Raw genomic sequence first — 22,250 nt, forward strand, 5'->3', positions numbered from 1 at the left:
AGCTATTAACACATCGTTGCATAATGAAATTGATATTGATATTGAGATATATAATTGATATTGAGATATTTAAAACGACAAATTTTCCCAGGCCAATGAAAAAAATTGAAATGGAAATGGTTCCCCTCCGTCGAAGAGTTTTTATATCTTCCTTTGATTCTCAACACAAAGCACAAAACTTAATAACAAGTTTTCACAGCAAAGTTAATTTGCCCCCACACCTGTAATAACAGGTGTACTCTTAAAACTTAATACTCGTTGCCACTGATTATTACGAACGAGTCATTAATATTAATATCAACATTAACTATTAATAGAGAACTTCTAACTTCCAACAACAACGGTTCCGGCGGGTTTAATGGGATGCAATCGCTTTCGTGTTTTCCGTAAAAAAAAATTCCTCCCCGATAAGAATCAATTTCTGCGCATTTCATGCCTATTAAAATTCTATCGCCACTTATTCCCACTCCTCTCTCTCTCTCTCTCTCCTTCTCTTCGTTTAAAAAAAAAGGGGGAGGGGGGAGGGAAATGAAGTTTCGCTCCACCATTTTACCACCGTTGTGTTTCGATAGGAAACGCGTGGGCGTCGATTATCTCTTGCCACGATGTTTAGCCGCAAGGATAGTTCTACAACTATGTAATGCATATACAGTCCGTCACAAAAATTTAATAAATTGCGTCGAGTGAAACGAATAATATTTGTAAAAGCATTTAATAATTGTAATAAGATTGTTCAGTATTGGTTCAGTATTATAATACTCTAAAAGAATGTACTTACTTTTTTCTTTTTTTGAAAATGCGATACGATAACGACACGTCTAAAATATAATTTCTTTATAAAAATAAAAATAAAAATTTTTTTAAAAAAACGTACGTTTATGAGCAATTTTATATTATATAATCAATATAATTCAAACGCTATATACCTTAGGTAGATAAATTTTCATAAAAGAAGGAAAAAAAGAAAAAAGATTTCCCATTTTAAATTAATCCCCTTGGAAAAATAATAAAAACTTTTGCGATCGACTGTATAGAGGAGCGAACCGCTGACGCTTAATTAATCACTCGCGGGCGTTGTGGTGAAACGCTCTAGCCGAGATCCTAGACTTCGCAGATCGTGCTCGATTCGCGCGGTTGCGACCCGGTCGAGGCGTTCGTGTCGATCTATTCGTCGTCACCTCTGCGCGAGCCATCGCGACGAGGATCGTGGGTAGAATGTACCGTTCGGTGTCTCCGTTCGAGAATCTTTCTCCGCTTTGCTCTGCGAGCTTCGTGAATCAAGATTATACGAAACCAGTCGGGGACACTGTTCGATGGATGTAGATGGCGCATTAATGAGCGAGGACTTGGCGCGATTCGATTGTATTCGTCGAAAAAAACTGTTGTCGCCATTTCTATGTACGCGTACGTATGCGTTCATTTCATCATGCACTTTTAAAGGGGAGTAAATAGGTTTTATAAAACAAGTATCCATTGAATTAATCAAATCAATTTTATTATTATTTTTTTTAATATTATATCTTTTTCTTTTTCGCATATGTATGCAATTATCATGATAAAATTGTTTTATTATTAATCCAAAATTAATATGCCCATCTTTTAAATTTTATATACGCAATAATTACTCAATAATCAATAAACGAGAGAGAGAGAGAGAGAGAGAGAAATATCGAGTGATATAAATAAAAATGTTTAAAACTGTTTCTACAGCTCGTAGGAAAGGGATGGAGGAATACCCGTTCAACTGATTCACAGAAGTGTGGCGGAAATGAAGAAGAAAAGCATTCTCGTTCTCATTGTGGAAAATAGTGGCGCGGTGGAAGGACAAGAAGAGGGCGGGAAAAAGTCAGCCGGGGATCAACGGTGTTGCGCCGTGGAGGATGGCTTCGCCGTTGAGAATCGCGCAAAGGTAAATTGGTAAATTTCACGGTCCCTATCCGAGATAAATCTTTTACATCTTATAGAACACAGTTTTTAGCCCTCCCTCCTCCCCCTCCCCCCCTTTTTTTTTTCATCTTCATCCAATTCTTTCGCGGTGTTTCACGTAAGGCATCTTCACGCCTAGTGGCCACCTCTCTCCTCTGCAAATTTGTCGTCTATGTATTTGTATCCCCTCCTCCTACTGTTGACCGCAAAAAGGGGGACGCGAAGCGGAATGCGGCCGGCGGCAGCCTTCGTTCAAGCATTGAAGATCGTATCGAATTAGATCAGTGGAATTCGGTCTGACCCCCGCTGATCTTTTTCCTCCCTCCCTCCCCCCTCCTTTTTTTCTCTCGAATGGATAAAGATCGACCACGGTTGTTCACGGTGCATTGAACATCGGTTTCGAATGTTTCGATTGAATATCTCGCCTCGACCTTGAACGAGCCACGATACGTCCTTGACAGTGATTGAATAGGGAGTGAAGTGGATTCGAGAATTTCGGAGGGGATAGTTTTAAATGCATCGATTTTTTTTTTTTTAATTTTGAATTTTCTGTGATATAATAATAATAATAATAATAATAATAATAATAATAATAATAATAATAATAAAATATGATTTGTATTAGGGGAGAGGAAAAATTAGAGAAGGAATTTTTCTAGGTAAATTAATTATATTTTGATTTGACTGGTTACTTTAAGAAGGTATATGTATATAGCATGATTTCTTTGTAAGTTAGTTAAATAAGTAAATTTTATGGAAATGGTATTATTGAATTAATTTTGATCCTATTCGAATTTTCTTTAACAGATAATATTCATTATATTGTGTAAAATTGTCTCTATAGCCAATAATTATATTGCAGAAGAATTATGTTGTAATTAAATGACAAGTTATAGCGAATTTTATTGGCTGAAGTTAATATTATAATGTTTCGCGAATATTCATTGAATTTAATCCAGTTCTAAATCTAAATCTTGTGTTTCTCATAGGTCGAGGAACGCTCACGGCAAAATACGCTCTGAAGTGTTGGTAATTGGTTTAGAGTATCCTCTGTATCCTCTTCTCGAGACACGCTCTTCCTCCAAGAATTAATTCCAGATCACGTCCACAATTTCGAAAGCGATTACGACTGGATCGCATGCAAACTTCATTCGCGTAATTCTGGGAGCATTTTCTGTAATCATTCGTGTTAATTTCGTATCCTGTAATCGAGAAATAAATCCCTTCTTTTTCCATTACACAAACATCCAAGCGAGCAATTACACTATTTTCTTGATTATTCTTAAATTCTGGAAAATATTATAATATACGATTAATATAATATAATTAATATACGATTGATATAATTGAATTGGTGACAATTTTTATTTCATGATAATTCGATAAAATTCTTAAATTTACAAAGAATTGTCATTCAAGAATTTTAATTATTCTTTATTAATACAAGATGTCTCTAGCGATATTATTAAAATTAAAATTCCCTTTTGAAAATTAACCTTTCTTTTTAATTAATCCGTAATTCCATCCATATATCGTTAATTTTTATTAAAAGCATAATCCATCTTGGTTTCCAGATTTTAATTTTTCGGGTAAATTAAAAACACGAATATGAAATTACGTAAAATAGAAAAAGAATAATCAAACATTTGCCCATAATACGTGAGAAATGGCTACCGCTTACGATGAATAATAGGAACAAATCTACTTCCTTTGCTGCTCCACAGGAGTCTAACTCCTTTGATCGTGTAAGTAGCTACGAGATTCGAATGTAGCGATGTCAAGTCTCTTTATATAGATTATTTAAATTTCTTAAATAAAATGTAACGTACAATGATCATTACAATTGTAAAATCAGGTTTACAAGGTAAAATCAGGGGGATTAAAATTGTTTCGTTCGCTAAATTGATAAAATAAAACCGAATAATAATGGATTATGATACATCTCGACGTTAACTTGTAAATTTATTATATTGTATATTTTATTATAAATACCATTTTAGAGTAATTAATATCAAGTAAAGAAGTGGTGAACAGAGAAGTTGGATTTTAAACTGATAAAAAGAATTTATATCCGAAGACATCAATGATGAAAGCATCGATCGATAGAAAATATCGATATAAAATTATCACCCTTGATCGCTCATTATCATTCTCATCTATCGTACTTGCTCACAGCAAAACGAATCAAACAACGGATATATAATAAATTCAAAACGATCATCCTCTCCTACCAAATATCTTCTCTTTCTCGAACGAAGAATTCCTCACCAAATCAACTTCCAACTTCGAAACTACCAAATATCTCCTACCGAATATCTTCTCTTTCTATCGAATGAAGGAAAAAAGAATCAAACTCTCTACGAATTTTTACAAATTTTTAAAGAAATTTTCGATCCAAAACTCGATTGGAATTCTCCACGAAATCTCCAACTTCGAAACCAAATATCTTCTACCAAATATCTTCTCTTTCTATCGAACAAAGGAAAAAAAGAACCTCTACGAATTTTTACAAATTTTTAAAGAAATTTTCGATCCAAAACTCGATTGGAATTCTCCACGAAATTTTCCAACTTCGAAACCAAATATCTTCTCTTTCTATCGAACAAAGGAAAAAAAGAATCTCTACGAATTTTTACAAATTTTTAAAGAAATTTTCGATCCAAAACTCGATTGGAATTCTCCACGAAATCTTCCAACTTCGAAACTATCAAATATCTTCTACCAAATATTTTATTTTTTATATATTCTTTCTATCGAACGAAGGAAAAAAAGAATCAAACTACGAATTTTTACAAATTTTTAAAGAAATTTTCGATCCAAAAAAGATCGAAAACTCGATTGGAATTCTCCACGAAATCTTCCAACTTCGAAACCAAATATCTTCTACCAAATATCTTCTCTTTCTATCGAACGAAGGAAAAAAAGAATCAAACCCTCTACGAATTTTTACAAATTTTTAAAAAAATTTTCGATCCAAAACTCGATTGGAATTCTCCACGAAATTTTCCAATTTCGAAACCAAATATCTTCTCTTTCTATCGAACAAAGGAAAAAAAGAACCTCTACGAATTTTTACAAATTTTTAAAGAAATTTTCGATCCAAAACTCGATTGGAATTCCCCACGAAATCTCCAACTTCCAACTTCGAAACTCGTTTCGACTCGTTTCCTGTTTCTTTAATAACCCCTTAATAAAGCGATCGATCGTTGCGACCTGTTCTCTTGAAGAATCCGCAAGGATGTTCGCGTTAACGTAACTGTACCACGATCAACATCGTTCCACATAACAAGAGAGAGAGAGAGAGAGAGAGAGAGAGAGAGAGAGAGAGAGAGAGAGAGAGAGACTGGATACGCCTTTGCTGATCGTTTTGTCCACCGTGGCCAAGCCTTCGATTAGGTCTGATGGTCGCAATTGGTACCACCTACGGGGTTGAGATATTACTCTATGCGCGATACACGTATCCCCGGCCTCCTTTTTTCCCCTCGCGAAGATCAAAAGATAACGAACGAACGAACGAACGAGTTTCAACGGTTTGCTCGTGTCTTCTCCACCCTATCTCTCTTTCTCTCTCTCTCTCTCTTTCTCTTCTTTCAACGGGGGCCTCTCTTGGTCACGTCCGATTAATTTCGAGTTATTCCGCGCTGGTACGTTATCCTCTCTCTCTGTCACTGAAAGTAGCTCAATCTCCTCTCTGATTAATTTCCAGATGGGAATACGTGATATATATATTATAATAGGCAGAGTGATATATCTGTCGTGTCTGGGTGAAGATAATGTCACGTATCCTCGTGCGAAAATTCGTCGCGATTGAGCCAGTTTTAATGGTAGAGAGGGGAGGGGAGGGAGGTTACTCGAAGACGTATTCCATTCTTTCCTTTCTTTTCATTTAAGAACCTTCTTCTGGTCACGATTGATTAATTTCGAGTTATTACAAAGAATCACGATCGAGAGATTAGTTATCGTTCTGGTTTCGTCCTTACTTGCAGTCCTGGCTCTGCTTGGGAATGGTATTATATCCACGATATCCGAGTTATTTTTTTATTCTTCGATCGTAATGGCCAGTTTCTCACGGAAGAGAGAGAGAGGCCGTCTTTGTTTATCTAAGAAACTTGAATTCAGATTTTTTTGTTTTGTTTTAAGCAGTTAAGATATTTTTAAGCAAGGATTAATATTCTGAAAACGAATAAAAAGTTTATCGTTACGAGTTTCACGTGGTCGTCGATGTACGTTTAGAGGGTAATTTTAACTAGATATTATGGTTCCAGATCTTCGTCGGATTGCTTCTTACTTCCAGGCTCAGGTTAGATTAGATCGAACTAATCCCTTTTTTATTGTAATTTCTATCGTAAATATTCTTGCCTCTAATTGTATTTGTCGAAGCCGAAATGCTCTATTTTGTATCTATATTAAGTCGTTTATAACTCTAATACAAATAATTAATAATATTCCATTTGACATTTATATTGATAAGGAATTTGTTTCCAATTAATTTTAAATTATGCAAATTTTCTCTTTATTTGTTTATTGTTTTATAATCGTATCTGATAGTTTATTCATAACCATTTATTATTTTCAAAATTTCAGATGATAAACCGATAAAAATTAAAATTAAAAACTCTTATCATCGAACAAGAAAAATTCTATTTTATAGATAAAAATAAATAACTTTGTCTCAAAAATATATAATTTACCTTCTAGATCTAATAAATACCTTCCAAGCTTCTTTTTCTATAAAAGAAAGTAAATAAAAATCGTTATCCTAATCGCTACGAGTTCCGCGTATACATAAATTCATCCGTGCACTTGGCACATTATCTGCGTAACGCACATTCACAAAGCTAATCATTTCTCGATATTACAACTCCGCGCTCGAAAAATCTTCTTTTTTCGCTTCCTATCGTTTCCTTACGTTCGAGAAGCTCGCTTGCTTCGGGTTTATTCTCGAATTATTCTCGATAATTACGTAATACATTGCAACATTCGCAACCCATTTCGCCTGATGATGTACAATTTATTATCTTCGTGGTAAATATGTAATATGTGTAACAGAAAATGGACGTGCGGTTATCGGCTCGATGTGTACAGTAATTCGATCATCATTTTCCCTTGGATTAACAGCGAAATTCCAGACTAATGCGACCTAGGCAAAACTTTATGATATTAATAATTGCGGATTTCTGTATCGTATCAACGGCCGGCTAATCTTTTCCTCTCACCGTGGCTCACCGTCTTAGAAACCGGAAGGTTAACTATCTTCCTCGAATTCATCATTGAATATCTCGTAAAATTTTCTCCGCTCAACGGATCGAATCGTTTCGTAGAATGTTCCGCGCGAGAATCAAGGTCGTTACACGTATACGTTCATTAAATTCATTTAATAATTTCAAGTAAAATTTTGTGGTAATCCGATGTGCCAATGAATCTTTTAAATTGAAACAAAATTGAAAATGAAATGTATCTATGAAATTATTTGGCGATAAAGTAAAATGGCAGTTACTATATCAATTACGTTTCTATTTGAATTCTAATTAGTTGTCTATAATTAACAAGAAACAATGGAGCATATGTTATTTGAATTTGTTACAAGAGCAAATTAAAATCAAATTAACAAATTCTTTGATTTAATTAAGATTATATTTTTTATATGGTTATGATTTTTTCAATTGGTAGTACAGAGAGCGATCTGGTACTTTTACTCATACTTTCTATTTCTATCTATGACGAGTATATGCAGTTTGATATGATAATTGACGTGACAAGTCAGACTCATTTGAAATCAAAAGATTAAAAAGTTAATTTAAAATGTTATATATATTGACGAAAAAGATATTGAACAAACTCTGATTTTAAAAAATATTTACAAATTACAAATAAAAAATTGAAACTTGTATTTTGTTTTAATAGGTTAAGAGAAAAATCACGAAATCTCGTTGATTGTCCCAAATTTAAAATTCAGAGCATGATTTTCAAATTGAAATATGCTCGATCGAGCGTAACATCGAATAGAATCAGGAAATATCGAATATTTGATTTCGCTGGCCTCGATAAATCAATTAAAGTCGCTTCAGTAACGGTCACTATCGAGTGCTGTTCGACCGGTAAAACAGTTTGTATAAAACGGTTGGAACACGTAACGATCCGCGTTAATTGAGGCAACACGAAACGACGGTCGACATAATGAAATTGAAGCTGGAAACGCGAACAACGACATCGTATAAATTGCAGAGCGGTTGCGTATACTGTGTACTCGTGACATTAAAATTGCAAATGATAATACAGTTCTCGTTACTGGTCAAAGAAGATAGCTCGTTACGGTAAATTAAAGGCAAAAAATAAACGAGAGAGTCGAGAAAAATGAATTTCGTGCCGCGATTTTTTATCGTTTTTTATCATAGATATCTTCATGATACGCTCTTTACATGGCGACATGATAATATAATACTTTTTCAATTTCACGTATTCGACCGTCAATCGTACTTTGCTTTATTTCTACTACTCGATACAACCAAGAAAAACAATCGAATAATTATCGCGTATACAAACTTTAACGACTACAGTTTATACTACACATTCAACTCATCGCTTTTGCTTATTAGAGGTTAAATGTGGAATAGATTTGGATACAAAAGTAATAATATTACTATATTACAAGTAAAAATCTTTCGATTTTCTTCATTATAAATTTAATTCAATCTTAAAAGATAATAATCTATTTAGAAGGTAATAATTCTAGAATTTCTCACCTTTCCATTTTATTCAAATTTCTCACACTTTACATATCACTCACACACACGTTAAAGTTACTTCTTACTTTTCACAATTGATTTCGCATTTAACTTAGATACACCATGCTAAGAAATATATTCCTCGTAGAAAGAGGGAAATCATAATCGTGATAATACCTACTTTTCCTATAAATATCCTAATGCTCGGCGTCAAATATCCAATAATTATCCCGTCCTCCATCTTACTGCTTGTCACGACAAAAATTACAAGTTTCCTAGCGAACGACTTGAACGTGGCTACTCGTCAAAGTCGTTTTTCTCACGCAGCAAACTTCAGAAGCTGCCTGTTCAGTTACGATTACGAAAATTTTCAAGATGGCTTCGTTCGATTTGAATTATTCCGTTTCTCCATGGTGCTTGTACGTTTTTAATAGACCAGTTTTAATCGTGAACAACTTCTCGATAATAAATCTTCTTGTAATTAGAATCAGTGCTTTAACTAGGAATTGTTAGTGTCGTGAAAACATCCAAATCAAAGATTGATTAAATCGAACTATGTGTTTAATTGATTCCTCGTGCACGTTTCGTTTACGACAAACTTTCTCGACGCGAATTTTTCGATCGGCACAATGTTCAGTTACCAATGTTGGTTAGTGTAATCATTTTGTTAAAGTGCTATGCTTTAGGTTATAGTTATCGCGATAATTCTTCTTTCGTTCTCAACACTTTCGCTTAAGCCAGTTTTTCCCAGTGCAATTTTGTTTCTGTAATACGATACCGTTATTACTGCCATGGACAAAATGTTTCTTATTTTGTTGTATTGAGAAAATTACAGTTACTTTTTCTATTGGAGAGTATAAATTATAATGTTATATATTATTTTAAATTTTTATTGCGCAAAAATGAAATTACAGTAGTTCATTGTCATAAACGAAATAGGTTATGTTCTGATTTTTTGAAAGAGCAACGAATTAATATCAGGTTAAAAATATATTTAAAAGATTAATATACACTATGTAAAAAATGTTTTAAAGTTTTTTCTTTTAATTTGATATTAATTTCTTATTTCTTTAAAAAAAAAACCGTGAGAATTTTCTTTTAACGATAAATCACAATAATTACGATAATATTCGTAACATTTGAACTAATAACAAAAAACATTATGAATTATATTATGGCCTAATAGAAAATATTGTTTAAGAGTATTCATAAGAAAAAAAAAGGCCTACGAACCTTTTATAATATTTAATATGTGACAATATTTAGTAACAGTAGTATTCATTAGTGATTTTAACTCGCATCTCTTTATCATAAGAGAAAGAGAAGGGAAAAAGTGTTCGAGCGTGTAATTATTTGTCCGTTAATGGTATAGTTTGTATGTGTATCGTACAGGTAAAGTAGTTCGGAGAAGCAGCATCCAAAGTAGTAATCCTTCATCCTAAGTATCATGCTGAGTTTCTGATCCTTGTCGACGAGCCCTCTGCATGCAACCCACATGAGTGGTGACCAGCAAGACCGATCGCTTCTATGTAAAATAAGTAAGTACTTATGTATACCTTTGTGAATGCTTTTATGTATTAGAGGATCGTGCATATATATATCACTAACATTAATAAGATTAGGAATTCAAAAATACCTAAGATTCCAAAATTTGTACCTTTATATTATCTGATATTATTAACATTGTTATAAATAATTTGTTTTCTGTGAATTTTTAATATATTCTTAGTAGCTAAAGATTTTAATTAATCGTAGATATGTTTAATTTATCAATTGCATTTTATCATAAACAATTTTTTATGAAATATAAATTAATATAATCAATCATCATTTACAAACTTCTTATCATCAAACATTATTAACAAATCTGATTTCTCTTTTTTTGTACCACTCTTTTCGTTTATATCACCAATCGAATAAACCAAGAAATTCGATTTCCCTGCGCTTATTGAAATAGCAAATAACTAAACTCATGTGTTTATATTATACGGAAAAGAGTTGATTTGCCAAACACTTTGAAACGTTTCAACTTCGCATACAAGTCGACGTATTAAATATCACAGCCTATTCTATGGTTTTAACATGCTGCTTTCCGCCTACAAATCCACGTTTTCTAAACTTGCTTCTAACAACTCTTACAAAAAAAAAAAATCGCTGAAACGAGGCAATGACCGCATCCTATTCCTTTGGACGGGTTTATATTCGATCTTGAATTAAATTATTACCCTTTCTTAGTTGGATAACCGCGAGAGGTTTAGCGCCGTAGGAAGGAGGGAACAAGTCGCGTGGAAAATTATGTGTGCGCATACAGGATTCGAGTCCCGCTAATGGATAGAAACATAATTTCAGAGCGATTCTTTTCTTGTAACGCGTATACAAAACAAAAATTTGGCCTTTCTTCGCTTAAATTTTTCGATCCAAAATTAAATTATCATTCAAATGATATTCGTACTATGTCAATTTCGTTCGTTTACAAAGCAATACCTAGTGAACATAACTCGTGTACATGTTCGTGTACATATAAGCACATAGAGTTTGATTTACTCGCGTAAACGTAATTGATGAAGCGTATTGAATATTGAATTTAATTATTTATCAATTAGAAAACACGTGCAACGTTTTTGAAATTAAACGGAGAGGAAGATAGGACAGATAATTTGTGTTATAGGATATCATACTAAGTCCCATGAAAAGCAAGATCGTCAGGATCTCGAGGAAGACGTCTCGAGGAAGATCCTCGTCGAGGGTAGCACTTTGTTAAGCGAAATCCAAAGCCTCGTCCTATTCGATTTTATATTATACAAAGTTGGCGTGTATGATTTTTTTTTTTTTTTTTCAATCACCATTATATATGTTCGCGTATACCTCGCGGTGTTATTAGCAGGCTATCTGTTCAAGTATCTATGGGGCATGAACATTTTCTGCGGGATCTGTCAATTATACAGATTTATGATCCCTTCTCCTCCTCTCCCCCTTCCTTCACCGTTTGCCAAGGTTTGCCATTTGCGGCCATTCCTGCCGCGGTTTTCTTCGAATACATCCACGACACCCACAAGTGGACGGGTGGAACATCGTTTCGCGTTTGTTTGCCGGATAGGAGAAAGAAACACGGATGACTGATTAACGATCGTCGTTAATCGTTGGCTACTTCGGTTACGGTTGGGCTGTGACTCCCCACTTGAGAGTAAAACTCGCGCTAGTCGCCCTTCCGAGAGCGTTTTCTCGGAAATTACTGTCCCCATGCGATGTCCGTTTGTGAAAAATAACCCTCGAGATTAACTCTGTCCTCAAATAGATCCTCGCGTTTCTAAAGACAAGGATACGTTTGAATAAGTACTCTCGACTCGAGTTGGTCTACGTTTATTTTTTTTTTTCTTTTTTTTTTCTTTTTTTTCGTTGGAGCTAAGAGCTTGCGTCGAGAATAGGATGTTGGACAGTACTTTCATTCATTCGATCCGATGTCTGTTGATTCATCCTCAATCCTTTTGTTGAAATAACGTATTGATCGAGAAATTTTTATGTATCCTTCTCGCGTGTGTAAATACGTTATTGCAAATGCGATATCAAAATAATTTTGTTTTGAAAAATTTAATTCGATATATATGAAGTTTTAAATATAGAGAATTCGTAATTACAATTTATTACAATCTTTACGATTAAAAAATTAGGAAAGAATAAAACAAAGTCTCTCCTCGTCTTTGCGATATTTTTAATAAATTCGTTTATTGAAAAATTTAATTGTACGCGAAACTGACTGATTGAAATCGATTTTAGTTGCTTCTCCTCAAGCTTCGATTAGTTTAATTAGCAAAATTGTCAGGAATTAGAGGGGATTAACGAAATGGGGAATATCTTCGGCGCGAAGGCCGTGACGAAATTGATGCGGAAACTGTTGGTGATCCGCAGTGATGCGATACGTATCGAGCATATTTTTTTGATCACGGTTTATGCATTATTTGCATAATTACGATGAACGAAAGAAATTTTAGAAAAATAAGTAAAAAAGTTCTGAGATCCACGTGTAAGAACGGTTTATTATGTATAACTCGGGGGAGGGTCAACGACACGGCCTTGAAGAGGCAGCTCTTCGCGACCTTGAAGTGACCTTGACTTGAGAGAGTACTGTCCTCCGTGGTTTTCAAATGGTGTTTATTTTTCCCGTTCTACGAATACGTGGATAAATCGATATATTATTTATTTTTCTCATAAATATTTTTTAATTAAATCGGTGCAATTTCGTCTTTTTGAATTTTTACTTATTGCATTTATTGGATTAAGCGATCAAGTTTTATCGTTTATTATTATATTTCGATATGATCATAGAAGAAGTAGAATCTGATGAGGAAACATTTTATAAATACTTTTTATTATTTCACATTTACGGCTGAGCTTTCGAATACAACTCATAGAATTTATTCGTCTGTACTTATTCAAGTATTTATTTAGATTCAAAAGGCTAAAAGCAAATTTTCTTATCTCATCCTAATATATAATTCCAAGTTATTAAGAGGAAATAACCATCGATATTTTTGCAACTTACCGTTCAATATTCTCCAGACCAGGAAGAAGCAGATGATCTTAAAGAATGTAGATCGAAATAACATTATCGAAATTGTTATTTCGAATTCGATAATTGGATTTGCAATTATTCTCTTTTTTTATTTTTTGCATTTTTAATCTTTACAATATCAGGATTAAAAGGGGTATAATCGTATCTTACTACAATCTTAAATTTTAAAACAATTATATTTTTAAAATAGATATCGCGTACAAAGTAAATTAAAAAATTAATTCATTAAGCATTTTAGAGAAAATATTTCATCAAAATCCATTTGTACAAACGTAAACTCACATTGATTGGAATATTAATAGTTGGAAATATTAATAGTTATTAGATAAAAAAATTAGAACAACGGATATATTTATCTCTCGATATAAATTCATATAAATAGAATTCTACGTTGTTAAACACACCTGTTTAACTATGTATACGAGTTTATTTTAATTAATTCCTCGACGAGAATAATCGTACAATTTTTTCGTCCTTGATAGGAATGTTGTGGAAGCGAGTAATTTCAGAAGGGAGTGGCAATTAACTAGGCGCGATCTCGCATGTTGCCGAGGGTGTGTACGCGTGTAGTTGTTCGCAATGTGCGTGCGTTAATAACGTTAGAAATGGCGACTCTGCTCGTTTTCCATCGCGGCCGCGTTCCGTCGACGTGCAAAATGAACGGAAGATACTAATTAGCTTGGAACGCGAAACTCTTGTCTTGCTTCTTCTTCGGTTTCGTCTTATTATCTTCTCGTCACTTGTGAACGAAGGAACTAATCGGGAATATTTCAGAAAATCACTTGACCAACTTACGTTACGCGTTACGTGTGTGTGTGCGACACGCGATAATTATTCGAGCGTATAATAAAAACGATGATTAAATTTTAATGCGATTGAAGAAGAAACTGTCCATAAGAGAGTCCACGCTTAAGAGTTCTATTGACACTCATAACGGCCTACAAAACGGCTATAACCTTCTTCTAAATATCTTAAAAACGTTTATTGATAACACTTTTACGTTTCGTAAAATTTACAACAGTTAAATGGTTTTATATATAATATAAAATATAAAATATTAAATATAAAATATATAATATTTGGTTATATATTTATATATAATATATATGATAATAATTATATTATATATAATATAAATGGTTATATATTTTTATGGAGTAGAGTTATAAATGGATATTCTTGTTCCTTACGTAAATATAAGTAATTTTGCTGATAGGATATTCATTCGTTTCTTTTTTTCACTGAATCTGAGAAGATTCTAACAAGAATCAAATTCTTTGAAGTCAAACTCTTTGAAGATAGAATAATACATAAATTAATATTATTAGAATTATATATATTATTTCTCGAATAAAAGTTTCTATTAAAAATAAAAAAAAAATTTTTTTTAAAGGAATGACTTATTTATTGACTGACTCGAACTGTAAAAAAAAAAAAAAAAAAAGAAAGGCGAATCTTTAATCATTTTACCTCAAAAATATAGAAATTTTATTAATTTTATTAATACTAGACATAAATGGAAAATTTTTGTTAGAAATCGCGAATAGTAAGTGTACTTACTTACGTTTCGTTCCGCACGAGTCGAAATAAAATCGACAGCGAATAAAAGACGACGAGTTAACGACGTTTTTTTCCCTCCCTCTACGACGCATTGAAACCAGTAATGAAACTCGGGTTTTTCGCTTCAATTTGTCTTCCCGCTCGGCACGCGTACCCGCCACGAGAAACTTGATTAACGAAACCTCTTCGCCCCGCGAATTTAATGGGATTACGTTCGAGAATCTCGTTACATTTTCATCGAACTTGCTCCTCGCGGTTTTTGCGCCCATTATTCACGAGTCCAAACAGATATGAGGTTTTCGAGACGAGAGATACGATCTAAGATGCACAACAATATAATTGGCGCGAGACCTTGGAATCGATTCCTCCAAGATGATCAAACGAAAGAAATAGGATTTTGTACGATGTATTTTTTTTTTTTCTTTCGATAAATAATTGAATATTTAATCTTCATTTGGAAAAAAGGACTTAAGTTTTTTTGAAAAAGTCTTTGAAGAAAGATTCAGATTATTGAATATAATTTATTTGAACGCATCATTATTGAAAACGTGTAGAGTGTTTTTTAGGATTAGTTAATTCCTAGAGATGAATTAGCTGTTATGTTTTTAAATTGGATATTGTGACGGAATCATTAGAATTATTTCATCTTGTTATAGCTTAATAAGTAAAGCCTCGACGGTCTTATAACTGATACGTCATATTCACACAATCATATTTTTATTTATTCACGAATCGTTTCATTTATTTAACTAATTAAAGATCGATTGAAGAACACCCTGCATCTGTATCCAATTTGTTAGATATAAGATACGAGAAAGATTCATGTATAAGATTCTGTAATTAAATAAAAAAAAAGAAACTAATAGAGTATGCGGCGTTAAACGGAGGAAGTGGAAATTCAGGTATTTAGGGACGACCTCCTGCGGTCCTCCGTTTCTTCTTTAACCACGGTTCGTCGGTTTCGAACAATGTTCGCGGAAATAGCACGACGGGTCATCGTCTGGTGCGAGGCCAGGCTTGGGAATATAACCGAAAGGAAGAAGAGGGTAGAATAGCGAGACGAATGCTTTAAAGACAGATATCGTTATTCATCTATAAAATCTCGAGTGTTCTTTTAATTTCTCTAAATTTGGATTAAGAGGAGACTTAAAGGAATTCGTGTCGATAAAATTTCGCGTGATGATACGCGTTCACATTGCTACGAGGAAGCGGAGGTCTTGGAGGTACTTCTATGGAGACGCATGTAAGTGTACTTAATGATGCTTGTCTGGCGCTGATCAAACGTTGTGCAGTTATATAATGGACGATTTTAATTAGGTTTAGAAGAGGAACTTAGGTTTAATTATTATTGTTAATATGATTATCCTGTTTAGAATATTTTAAAAATCTTATTTTATTATTCTTTAAAAGTATATATATATATAATAAGAACTCGTATAATTCAATTAATATTAGCGCCATATAACAAGAGAAAAATAGGTTAAATGAATAATCGAGATAAATAATGAAGACGGATAATGATAATAATTTCGGATAATCGAATCGTCTCTGGGTCGGTTAACGGTAATAAGGGGCTGCAATGCACGCTTCTGATATATATTAAATAAAGAATCTGATCGATAAAGAATTATTCAGCCGTTGGAATTCTTCTCGCTATAATAGAAACGTTACACTCGCGAACATTTCGATACCGTTAAACTTTTGATCATCGCGTTTAATTGGCGTCCATTTTGAATTAATCGCTGCGGTTTTGCAGCGGAATAACGCGATTGACACGGCGGAAACAGGGGCTTCCTTCGTCCATTTCCGCATAATCCGGGGATATATTTTTTCGTAGACGTTCCATTCGTGATTGTTTCGTGAAAATATGCGCTCACAGATGGATGCGCGTTAACGGTTGTTCTCCACTCGTGGAAGCGAGTGAAAAAAAATATCGGCTCGACGATTCCCGACCAACGATTCTGACAGATGGACAGGCTTGGTCGTTACTCATCCACTTATTGAAGTGTCTGGAATTGTGATGCGTTTCTAGGGTGTACGGTACCCGGTTCAAAATCAAAACATCTCCATCCGTTGCCACAATGCCGCTCCTTGCATTCTTCCATCAAATATCTTTCGGCTTAGCTGAAGGCGTTTCAAGTCTGTCTTTGTCCGAGGCAAGTCACGAGAGTGTCCTGGAGTGTCTTACTCCAGCACCAGGGCTCGAGAAAATAGATTTTTTTTTTGAAATAGAAATAAATATTGCCCTTTCTTCGAGGTATGATACGGTGAATTTTACATATGAACCTTTTCTTTTCTTCTTTGAAACATTAATTGCATAAAGAGACAATATTTCAAATATATATTCAAATATAATTCATCTGTTTTCGAAAATAATTTCGAAATGGATAATTCTCATTGGGGTACGAGAATATTTCAAATAACCAATTTTTTAATTCTAAAATTATTGGATATAGATGCATTGAACTCTTGTATATCGATCTTCAAGAGATAAGAAGTAAAATATAATATGGAAATAAGGATAAGAACGCCTCGTCGTGGAAATTATCGTTAAACACATTGGATAGATACAAATAATATTTTCTACTATTCGTTCAAATTTCTGCAAACTGTGCGCAAATATAACGCGTCGTATAGCGTGCTCACGCACAATTTTCCAAGGCGTAGACGCGCACGCAAGGCGCTCTTCTTCGCATGATCCCACGCGCGAACAATCGAGTCAAAGCGCACAGGCAAACACGAGGCGCATAACTATGAGCATTATGAAAAATGGAGCAATTGCTGGTTCGCGCGATCCTGATCAAGCTGGCGTTATGCTTGCGTGGTTAATTCGTAATAATCAAAAGTAATGAGAAAGCGAAACAATAACCTTGTGTTAATAATTATCGTAATAATTATAAAATACTTTAAAAATTTTTCTTTCCCTTTGAGCTTCCATCATTATTCATTCTTAAATAATTTTTATATATCCTTGCGGTTTTGAGAATCAATTATTTCGATGATACGCTACAGATTAATTAACATGCGTAATTGAACGATCTCAGTTTCGCGTGGCGCAAAACTTAATTTCGCATCACAGACCCTTGTCCGACCACTTCCGACCGCGCCAAAGATTAAAACGACCGCGGGATTTTTGTGGAAAGTGGATCTGCAAGTTTCGAGTCGCGCAAGGTCGTCCCAGGACATCTTAAATAACGGAATTCTATTCTTTATTCCGGGTTTCTATCCCCTTATCTTCGTGTATACCGCAACTGGATGGGAACTACTGCTATTCATCGCCTCGAATTATCCGCAACAATCCACGATCGAATCGCGAGAGAAACTTATTATATACGTGAGAGCGAGAGAGAGGGAAAAAAGAATCTTGTAAAGAGAGAAGATGAAAATACGAGATATTATTTTTCTTTCATATAAGAAATCTTAAGGAAACGGTTATAAGTAAAAGAAAGAAGAAAAAAGTAGAAGAAATCGAATGGATAATTTTAGAAAATTTGTGACAATGTGATACAAGTGTCGGATAAGGCGACACGATCTATAAATAACAAGTATTTTGCAAAAACTTGTACAAATGAGTCGATCAAATTTTAGGAAAAAAGATCGAACGATATTTATAAGAACCGTAGATACGTAGGTACATAACCTTAAACATGGCGTTAACGCGATATTATACAAGGTTAAAGATCCCATTACTATATATATATATATATATATATATATATAGATCTGAAACTTTGTGTCTCCTATCTCCCTTTTATATCCAATATTACCCAGGCAACTTGTTACCGCGAATAATGGCCAGGTTTGATGGTAATGATACTTAAACGCTCATTGGAATGGAAGTCGATGGCGCGCCCTCGCCTCGGTACGCGGCCACTGTATAATCCATTAGTTTCTTGCGTGAACAGTGGCAAAAAAGCAATGCAATATTTCAAAACTCCCGTCCCGGAATTAACTGTACTCGTTCATGGTCGGTTATAGCCAGTAGCAGGTGGAAATGATATTTTTAGTCGAAGCGCTATTTTTTTTTTTTAACCATATATTCTCTTTCGATATTTTGATCGAAATTTCAAGAAGGTCAGCTTTTTATTTGGTCGTCGAATTTTTTATTTTTTATCGTGGAACGTTGTTAACCCGATTTTTAAGGTGAAAATTGATGTTTAATTTATTTCTAATCAACGAATGAAACGCAGAAATGAAGAATATTCATCACCGGGAAGATGACTTAAAAAGTTGCAGAAAACAGAAAAAAGCAATTATTTTGAGTGAAAAACACGTTTCACTTTTTGCACGCTTAACAAATTAATAAACTTCACACGAAAATCTATCCATCTCTGTAAAATGAATAGCATAATATTAATTATTAACAATGTCTACGAATACCTTATATAAAATATTTATGAAAATCAAATTACTCGAAAATACAGTTTCATGTTATTTAACATTTAATATATTATTATTATTATTTAGAAACTTGATCGAATAGATATAATAGATTCTTTCAAATTGAAACGTTTCATTCTTGCAAACGTTTCTTCTTACTCGATGCACTTTGCACGCAATGATATACCGTTCGTTTCATCACCTCGGATGAAATAAACGTCTTCCTTTTACCCCTTTATATATATATGTATATATATATATATATATATATATATATATTTGTCGTATTCCTGTTACTCGCAATTGTTTGATAAATCGTGACTATGTATAATTGACCATTCTTCGATAGACGGCCAAGTCATGAAATCATACGTGTAATTTCATAGCGATCCTCTCTTCTTCTCGAAACATCGATTCACTCCCCGAGTCACGCATGGATTTCACGTTCATCGACCAGGGAAAACGTATCATTAGATCGCGGAAATTAGTGGTTGGTAGGTAACGCAAAGGATGTCTGTATGTGGTGCAAAAACATCACTTGAGAAAGAAATCGATTGAAGCCCAAAAGAAGCGATTGAATGTGCTGGTTGTACACTATTGCTCAAAAAGTACATGGAAATCCTGTTTATTTCAAATAAATAACGTGTAATCTTGAAATATATTGGAAGAATTTGAAATTATTTTATTGTGATATTTATACATAATATAAGATAAAAATGTATCGATAACGGTGGAAAATTTTGTTTTGTTTGAAAAGTTGTATTTTTTTTTTTTTTAGCTTTGTTAAATTTATCAATCATAAGTTCTTTCTATTTTTCTTCTCTCTTTTTATAACGTAATATTATTTATATATTATTATTATAGTAGAGTATTGAAACGAAATCTTTCTTGAAATTTTTCTGTCCATGATAAATACTCATATTTTATGCAAGTGTTACAGGTTGAAATTTCGACTTAATTCCAGAGCACAAAAATTATTCGAAGAGGATGCGTAGCGAAGAAAGGATTAAAAATCGCTGATTCAGACTATAGATTTTAAAAGATCATCGTGGTTACGAAGAAATGTCCAGTTATTCTTGTTTTCAATTATCCGTACGTTACTTTTATATTCGCTGTAATATCTTTACAAACGAAACATCAATTTACCTTAAAATTACACAAAACTACATATTCATCATTCCAATTTATAAAATCTAGACATTTATTTAAAACCTATCCAAAACTGCTAAATAAAAAATTACATACATATCGCATAATTCCCTCTTTATTTCAGTTTTCTCACGTAAGCCAGGTGGTCGAAGAGGAAGCGAGAAGAAAAAGAAGAAGAAGAAGAAAAATACGTACACACCAGTAGCAACGACTTGGTCATTCGAATACCTGTGTTGGCACGTCAACTGCGCGTGTTAAAGCGCGACAACGAAGAATGAAAAAGAACAGCTGGAACAGTCACGGGCCAACAATTAGAATACCCCTTCACGGATACTCGATATTCTACTGAAAATGTACGCGTGGACCAATCGTGACACGCGTGCACAATTTTCCTAACCACGCTCCGCGAAAGTCCAAATCCTTTTCTCAACAGGATTGTACACAGAAGTGCAATATTGGATTCTGTTTTTCCGTTGTCTCGCGTGGACGAACAAACAGTACGCGGAGCTACTTGGAATGCCGGGTCACGACTCGAAATACGAGATGTCGTGTAGGTATGTGGCGAAATGTGGTGGTCGGTTTTTATTTCGCTGGCGATCGCGGCTGGCACGATAACGTGATTCCAACCGGCGCCTATGAAATCGAAAGATGAGCATTGGTGGATAACGGGACACGGAGAATGCTTGCGCACTTTCGATCAGGGCGAATTCAAAATTCTAGATGGGGTTTAGAGATTTCGCGGAATTGCTGTCTATATTGTTTGACCACCCGCCACTTCTTGGAAACACTTCGTGTATAATTGCGTTTGTATTGGGATATTTGTAAAAAATGAAATTATTGGAATGTTATAATTAAAATATTGTTAGGAAAATATATAATATATTTTATGTTCTTTTCAAGTATGTATATATCTGTGTATATATTTGATAATTATAAAATCAATTGATCAATTATTTAGTTAGGTTTGTTAAAGTTTTATGTATATATGTACGTATAATTTTGAGTGAGTTATGAGAAAAATATTAGCCTTTTGTAAGGCATATTTGATCGAACAACAAAAGTTATAAAAATCTTGAGAGTATTATTGTAAAAATTTATGTATTCAAAATGCCAAAGAGATATCTAAAGATATGTACATTAACTATATAAAGTATGCATATAAAGAAAATAAAAGAAATTCAGATATCATAATCAGACTAATAATCACTAAAATCTTTCATATAAATATAATATAAATCATAATGGTATGGATGATCACGTGCTGTTATTATATAATCTCATGAATACGTGTTAACACCTTGTATATTCTGTATTCGATTAATTGGTCGTATACTAAATAATAATCAATGTTTTATTGTAATCTTATATGGATCAAATAACTACAACGTAATTACACCGTGTCTCTGTTCAAGATCTAGATTCAGAGATCAGACTTTTCGTTAAACCACGCCCGCAATTTTGTCCTCAAAACGAAAAAGATCCAAGAATCTGAATACCACCGCGCCCATTATGGATCTAAATAAACGCGAGAGAACAGAGGCAAGGAAAATCGTTGATCACGCCGATTTTACGAGACTTGAAGTATCTCTGGTATCGACGGAAAAAACGCAGCGCCCGAATGCGTATAAACTGCGTCCAGATAACTGTATAAGTTGGCTCGAATATAGGCCAGTCGTTTCGTGTCGACGAACGCGATTCCGCGCCACGATTTCCGCGTTTTCCGCTTTCTGTTTGCTCGTATTCAGCATTCGAATCCTCCCACGTATCTCACTTTTATCACTAAAACTGCTCAGAAGACGATAAAATCGCTTACAGACTGGAATGATATGTATGCAAGCAATTTATATCAACATAGAGAGTAGGTTGAATTGTATTTCAACGATTTAATGACGGAACACCGATATAAGATCCTAGATACATATTGGATGCTGAAAGAAGAT

At 33.8% G+C, this 22,250-nt stretch overlaps 1 long non-coding RNA gene across 2 annotated transcripts; it reads left to right on the forward strand.

Annotated features, from left to right (window-relative positions):
• Positions 1-1,659: 1,659 nt before the first annotated feature.
• LOC122716343 lies at positions 1,660-21,204 on the forward strand. 2 transcript variants are annotated; one of them, XR_006347006.1, is made up of 4 exons: positions 1,660-1,909; positions 10,044-10,189; positions 20,102-20,253; positions 20,435-21,204. It is a non-coding gene; the product is annotated as an uncharacterized LOC122716343 (long non-coding RNA). The 2 variants fall into 2 exon arrangements; XR_006347007.1 differs by lacking the exon at positions 1,660-1,909 and adding an exon at positions 9,125-9,300.
• The last annotated feature ends 1,046 nt before the right edge of the window (positions 21,205-22,250 follow it).

Source organism: Apis laboriosa, unplaced genomic scaffold (assembly GCF_014066325.1).
Source record: "Apis laboriosa isolate Shangri-la unplaced genomic scaffold, ASM1406632v1 scaffold45_cov149, whole genome shotgun sequence".
Classification (NCBI taxonomy): Eukaryota; Metazoa; Arthropoda; class Insecta; order Hymenoptera; family Apidae; genus Apis; species Apis laboriosa.